This window comes from Aegilops tauschii, chromosome 6 (assembly GCF_002575655.3).
Source record: "Aegilops tauschii subsp. strangulata cultivar AL8/78 chromosome 6, Aet v6.0, whole genome shotgun sequence".
Classification (NCBI taxonomy): Eukaryota; Viridiplantae; Streptophyta; class Magnoliopsida; order Poales; family Poaceae; genus Aegilops; species Aegilops tauschii.
In genome coordinates this window covers 196,772,510-196,779,906 of record NC_053040.3, presented here as the reverse complement: position 1 = coordinate 196,779,906, position 7,397 = coordinate 196,772,510, and the positions used below count along the sequence as shown (strand labels likewise).

The window sequence follows — 7,397 nt, the reverse complement described above, 5'->3', positions numbered from 1 at the left end:
GGTCGGAAGGACGTGGACGGACTAGGTAGGAGCGGCGGTAGCGCAGGAGGTACGGAGGGAGAGAAGGAAAGGGCTCGGGATTGCGGCGGCGGCGGCGGGTCAAGAAGAGGAGACGAGCGATGGCTAGCTAGGGATTGAGGGAGCGGGGCACGTGCACTGTTTTTCTGGATTTTTTCTCCACCGGTTCGGTGTGTGGGAGGGAGCTAAGGTTATGTACGAGGGGTGGTGGGAGGTGGACAAAAAAAAGCCGGACGAAAATAAAACCAGAGTACCAGGCTACCAACTGCTCCATTAAGAGTAGAGATTAGAGACTCCCAAAAAATTACCACGTTAATTAGAATTTATGAGCCGTTAATCTGATAGGAGTTATAATGGTGGAGATCAACTCATATAATCCTTGGCCAAGATTCCCGCTTCATTGGAGCTTCCCACATTAGTCATCCTCTGATATGCGTGTTATGTATTAGCAACCGTTGGATCAAATCCCTCGAAGAGTCCCGGACAACTATTCAACATGCACACAGACACACATCTTTTTTTTAGGGGACTGCTAGGCGTCAGCCGACTTATCTTAGGAAAAGATCAGCCGGCTTGACAACCGTTGATTTGGGCAGCGTTGATCCCCTGGTGCGTGCAATTCACAATACGCCTATGTGCTCTTATACCCTGGACCACGTCATCACAATAAGCCATCACTCCAGCCACCGGTACGTCCAATGCATATTCTCGCTTCCAGCATGGCATGCATAGCTTCGATGAGAATCGCAGCTTGCGAAGTTGCAGCACCAAATTCAGGTTGCACATGTCGCCGACCATCTCATGGAAAGCTCAGCGTGCTGGCCGCGCACCGGCCATGACTACAGTACCAGCAATCTCCGGGATTGCAGCACCAGCCTTGAAGCATCGGCGATGCTCTGGCAACGCGACAATGTCCCATTGCAACACTGGTGATACTCTGTTGCAGCACCGGCGATGTGCCGGCGGCCCGACAACTCTCCATTGCAGCACCCGCACATTGGTGATACTCCATTGTAGATCCAACGATGCTCGGGCGGCATGACAACGCCCCATTGCAGCACTTGCGAGATTCCGACAGCTCGACGATGCTCCGTTGCAGCACCGGCGATGCTTCGGCGGCCTGACGATGCTCCGTTGCAGTACCAACGATGCTCAAGCGGCTCGAAGATGCTCTGTTGCAGCACCGACGATGCTCTGGCGGCCCGGCAATGCTCCGTCACAACATCGATGATGCTCCATTGTAATACCGACGATACTCAGGCGGCACAAAGATGCTCCGTTGCAGCACCGACGAGGCTTCGGCGGCTCGGCAATGCTCCGTCGCAGCACCGACGATGCTCAGGTGGCTCAAAGATGCTCCGTTGCGGTACCGACGATGCTCATGTGGCGGTACCGACGATGCTCAGGTGGCTCAAAGACGCTCCGTTGCAGCACCGACGAGGCTTTGGCGGTCGGCAATGCTCCGGCGCAGCACCGATGATGCTCCGGCGGCCCAACGATGCTCCGTTGCGGTACCGACGATGCTTAGGTGGCTCAAAGATGCTCTGTTGGAGCACCGATGAGGCTTCGGCGGCCCGGCAATGCTCCGTCGCAGCACCGATGATGCTCCGCCAGCCCAGCGATGCTCTGTTGCAGCACCGGTGATGCTCCTTTGCGGTACCGACGATGCTCAGGCGGCTCGAAGATACTCCGGCGGCCCGGCAATGCCCCGTTGCGGCACCGATGATGCTCAGACGACTCGAAGATGCCACGTTGCAGCGCTGACAAGGTTCCGGTGGCCCTAGAATGCCCCATTGCAACACAGACGATGCTCCGTTGTAGTACCGATGATGCTCAGGTGGCTCGAACTCGATATGCTCCGTTGCAGCACTGACAAGGCTCAGGTGGCCCAGCGATGCTCCGATGCCCAGGTGGCTCGAAGATGCTTCGTTGCAACACCGACGATGCTTCGGCGGCCCGGCGATGCTCCGTTGCAGCACGGACGACGCTCCGTTGCAGTACCGAAGATGCTCCTTTGCAGCCCGACAAGGCTTAGGTGGCCCGGCAATGCTCTGATGTTCAGGTGGCTCGATGATGCTCCGTCGCAGCATCGACGATTCTCCATTGCAGCACCGACGATGCTTCGGTGGCTCGAAGATGTTCCGTTGCAACGCTGAGGATGTTCCGGCGGCCCGAAGATGATCCGTTGTAACACCGAAGATGCTCCGACGGTGCACCATTGTAGCACCCACAAGGTTCCGACGGTCCGGCGATGATCCATTGCAGCAGCCATCGACACATGCAGTAGAGGCCATGAATGGCAGCCCACCGACGCTCCGTTGTCCTAGTATCGCCGACCACTAACGCGGCATAGCACATAGACGACCTTGTAGCACCATCATTGGCAGGCCAACTCGCAGCAATGCTGTTGAAGTGCAGCCCTCCGCACTTATGTGAGCAGTAGTTAAAGTGCACCAAGCTTGCAAATACGCTAGCACATCGTGTGGAAAGGAAAAGAAAGTCAAAAGAATCACGATAGCCTCCGGGGACCAGCCACATGCAACGCACGACTAATGAGCTGATCTACTAATCGGACGGCGGGCGGTTTACGAATTGTCAGAAATCAGTGATGAATATAAACGTTTTCCTTTTTTTTATCAGAATCTTCGTCGTGCTTCTCCCTCTCGCCCCCTCCCCGCCAAACCTCCTCCGCCTCCAACGCCCTCACTCCGCCTCCGCCACCTATGATGTTCCTGCTCCACCGCCTCTCCGTCTCCTATTTTAATGCAGCCCTAGGCCTCAAAGTTCAACCCGTGCTGCAATCCAATCTGTCCTCAATCTCCTCCCCCAATCTCCAGATCTCTTATTTCAAGTTTTTCCAATCATGTATGGTTGATGCAGAGGTGTATGTGCTGCAATCCAATCTTTCCTCAATCTCCTCCCCCAATCTTTTAAATCTCTTATTTAAAATTTTACAGTCCTGTATGGTTGATGCAGATGCGGAGGTGTATCCATGATAGTTTGAAGAAAGGAGGCCACAATTGCAGCTTCAGGCTCCCGAGTTGAGGATTTATGTTGGACCGGCAACACGACAACTCACACTCCATGCCTATTTGAGTTCGTCTCCCGTTAATCCTGCCCCACCCCGCATCGTTAAATCCCTCCTTTCTATCCGTTGAATTCATCACGGAGCCCCTAATAATTCAGCTTGATCCATAACGTCTCATCAGGTAAAACTAGCTCTTCCTGTTTCTAATTTCAGCACCTCTCTTCCCTGTATCAGGTTATAGGTCTTGGGGAGTGGAGGTAAACCAGCTAGGTGGTCTGCATGCATCGTCTAAAGTGGGACCTTGCTGTAAGCTTGTGTTAGACATTTACACTACATCTACATCAAGCACCCATGCAAGGGCCAGTTCACATTGATTATTTATAGGAAGCTTTACACAAGTGCCATACCATGCGACCCTTTGTTAGAAAACAGATTAGTAGATGATTCCTACAGAGAGAATTTTATTGTATGTTGTTTCTTCCAAGTAAATGCTAATTGTTAAATTATCTGTGTGGTAGCTTGGTACATACATTTAATATTTTTCTCTTCCTAGGATTTAAAAACGTATGCTGACAGATGTTGATCCGTCCATTGTCACCTCTTTCATGTGATGTTACCGGTCGGCACAATCAGTGCAGTGTTGCTATTCTCTTGGCCGAGGTCTCTGTTGCCTCTTCCATGTGCTGCCACCTCTCTCCACAGCCAGCCTAGGCCAAGGATGGACAACGGCGTTGAAAGAGCACCTCACAGGTGTTTGTGTTAGACAAGAATTTAAGTGCAGGCTAACCTCTCTCAATGGAACATTTTGATCATCCGTTCTGTAGTAACTGTATTTTTTTTCGGAAAACAGTAAGTGTAATTAGGTATGTGAGAATTAATAGATTTTGACATTACAAATCAGGTGCTTCAACCAATTCGCTCGTGCGGCAATTACTGCTGAGAGATAACCTATCTTTGCATTGAAGCAGACAGATGCTTTTTTCTTTTGCGGACAGAAGCAGACAGAGGCTCAGGTGGGCTCTTAGCTATTTTCATGTTATATAATCTCCTACTGAATATTTGTTGTTTGCGTACATATCTTTTTTTAATCATGGCGTTTTAAGCGCTTATATAAGTACTCTGCATTAGAGATGGCCTAATCATAGTTGTACTATTAGAAGGAAATAGATGATACAGTAGTCAGTGTTGAGCAACACACCTGCAGTCATCTGTAGCACCCTGCACCACCAACCATAGGACTTTCATCTCTATGGTATTCCAGTGGTGAAATTTTGAGCATATACTCTTTAGTTAATAAACTCATCTCTGCATATGACAGATTAACTATAGAAATAGAACTTAGTCTGGCATGATTTTGGTTCGGGTACAGATAGAGCAACCATACATTGGTAAATGCATCTGAAATTCTGAACCAAAGTTATGCTTAATTTGAAAGGAAATCAAGTCGTGTTTGTTCTTCTTTAGTAAAAATTATTATTTCCGAACTTTGATTTCTATTTTTGTTGAAGCTCTCCCCTAATAACCTTTTTCTAGAAGCCTCAGTTATGATTTGTTTAACAAACCTGCATCTTTCTGCGGCCAAATTGTACTGCAGAAATTATGTTGTAAACATGATTTCTAATAGCGTATAAGCTTTTCTTGCTAGATCTGTATTAAGATTTTCAAACTGTTGCCCATCCAAAAAATAAGCTAAACCTATGGCATACTTAGTTATATATATAGGTTCCTGTTTACAGTTCATACATTTATTGTATTGAAAAGGGATCCAGATGTACGTTATATATGTAGGTTCCTATTTACAATACTCATATTAAATTTTCCTGTAAATATAACCATGGAATCCATACTTCCTAGGTTCATTTCTGACAATATTCATGATCTTTCCTTTGGAGTTCTACTATCTAGATTTTAGAGATGCTACAAATAAAAACTATGGTAATGTATTTTTGGCTATGATATTGAGTGCCCTTTTAATGATTTCCTCATTTAAAGTGGGGAGCTATGTACATTAATAATTATCCAAATATTGTCAGCTAAATATGTTTTTACGAAATTAGCAAATGTACGTGTTTCATTGTGCGCAACAGCATATTTAGAGAGTACATGCATGGCACTATATGTACGTCAAACAGTATTGTAGAGTAGGAACTTTAAAAGAAACTTATGTAAGCAAGTTTAAGAACTACCATGCTCCTGTTAAGTATATTGCAAATATGATGTATAATCCGTATCTAGAATTTTCATATGATTTTAACTGCCTTCAGTTTCAGTATGGCCACGTTATGAGTCACATTGTAACTGCAGCCACTATTGCAAGTTTGACTTGAATTTGGCTTCTGTAGGTATGGAATCGATTCACCTCTCCATAGGTTTCTACCTCTCTGAATTCCTCTTCATGTTGCCACATAGTTACATTCTTTTTTGTTTTGGGAAAATTAATTATAGATCCATTGTTTCTTGTACAATGCACATGCTCTTCTATTTGTTTTTAAACTGATCCTTCCATTGTTTCTTGCTAATTTTGAATTATCCAGTCTTTTATATATTCACTTGCATAGATGGTTTAAAGCAGAACCTAAACTGATGAATATAATATAGCGCATGTATTGGGTCGTTTCTGTGAAGAAGATTAAGCAAACCAAACTTTTACTTGAGCTCCAAAGAAGTTGCTGAATGATCTAGCTTTTTGGGGGTTTTACTAAGCTGAAACAATGTAGCACAGTAACAACAATATTCTGATTTCATAACTTAAATTTTATATTTTCGTACCACATTTTCATAACCGTGATTTTGGATGATGGTGAAATTATTTCTTATCTGAATTCTGCACGCATGTTTCCAGTCGAAACAATAACTGAATTGATAAGTATCCAACAATTTCTGTCGTGCGGCATTAGTAAAATGTTGTAAGTTACTATTTCAGATAAGTAACCACTATATTATTTTCTGTGTCATTGACATGTACACATGTTGTTGCTCCGCCTGAACCATCAATCTCCGTGTTATCAGCCCCAGGCTTCCATCGCAACAATCTAAAGGTTTGCTGCACACAAGCTCCTCTCACAAATTGACTCCACTAATTGTGACTGAGCGTGTGTGTGTGGCCGTAATGCTGACCTTATCCTGGCCCGAGTATCAATTCACTTATGTGATACGATTGGAAGCTCTTTTCTTCTCGATGTATTGGTTTCTGCAGGTTCCATTGGATGCTTCCTTTGAGTGATAACGATGGCATGCTGACCAGTTGCTCTATCAACATGGAGAACTGGCTCGACTATATTTCTTATGTGTGTTAATAAGTACTGCTGTGATTATTTTCTTTCTAGCAATGGAAATTTTCTATGCATTAGACTTTTTGAGACGCTGAGGTCTTTGACGATTAATTATGCTTTGTGAGATTTATGCACTCGGTTCAGACAAACTAGGTAATTCTCTGTTGATCTCCTTAATTTCTAACTGAATATATGTATATAGTGATAGTAAGTCCATGCATTAAATAGTTTATTAATACTTATGTTCAAATCAGTGTTGGAGGCTCCCTGATAGATTATTTTTTCATATATGTACTAATAAAATAATAAATATATTGGTTCTGTAGTGTTTCCAGGTAGAAGATGATTTAAAGGTAGACACCCGAGCTGGTTACTGCAATAACTGCCAATTGCCAGACATGATTACATTTACCAGACCAAGCATTGTTTGGGTAGTAAAATTAGCATCGAGTGGTCAGGAGAAGAGGTCATGGTCAACAATGGTGCTCAAGGAAATGGATATATATATGGTTATAAGGTTGTAGGAAACTATATATGACCTCAGCAAGTTGTAATTTCTATTCCACAATTATCTATGTTAAGAGTTTCATTTAGCTCGACACTCGTGCTTTATTCCTGGGACAACATGCCCTTAATGTACATATCATGGTTTTAATATCTACTCCCTCCGTTCCTAAATACTTGTCTTATGTGATATTCATTTGAAATGCCTAGAAAGACAAGTATTTAGGAACGGAGGGAGTAATACATTGGTGACCCTCTATATCTTGCATGGGCACTTTCAAGACATGTTCATTATAACTAGATACAAGGAGACATAGCATGGCCTCTTGCCGAAAATAGTACCAACATGAGCACTCACCTCAGGCAACCACTCACACTCAAGAGAGTTATAAATTATGTATGTAATTATTTATGGACGACTTTCAGATTCCAGACAGGTAGTGCAGACCTCTTCACTATTTAGAATATTTATTTAAATGCTGGGAGTGTGTCCACTATTTTCTTAGATACGGTATCATTGTCTATTGGATCTTTCCCTTTGTCTCCATGATACTCGATGCGGTCAATTACTTGAT

General features: G+C 44.4%; 1 long non-coding RNA gene across 1 annotated transcript; it reads left to right on the top strand.

The window, feature by feature from the left end:
- Positions 1-2,640: 2,640 nt before the first annotated feature.
- Positions 2,641-6,973, top strand: LOC109733117 (uncharacterized). The gene is made up of 3 exons (XR_002225549.3): positions 2,641-2,902; positions 2,995-3,114; positions 3,281-6,973. It is a non-coding gene; the product is annotated as an uncharacterized lncRNA (long non-coding RNA).
- Positions 6,974-7,397: the final 424 nt, after the last annotated feature.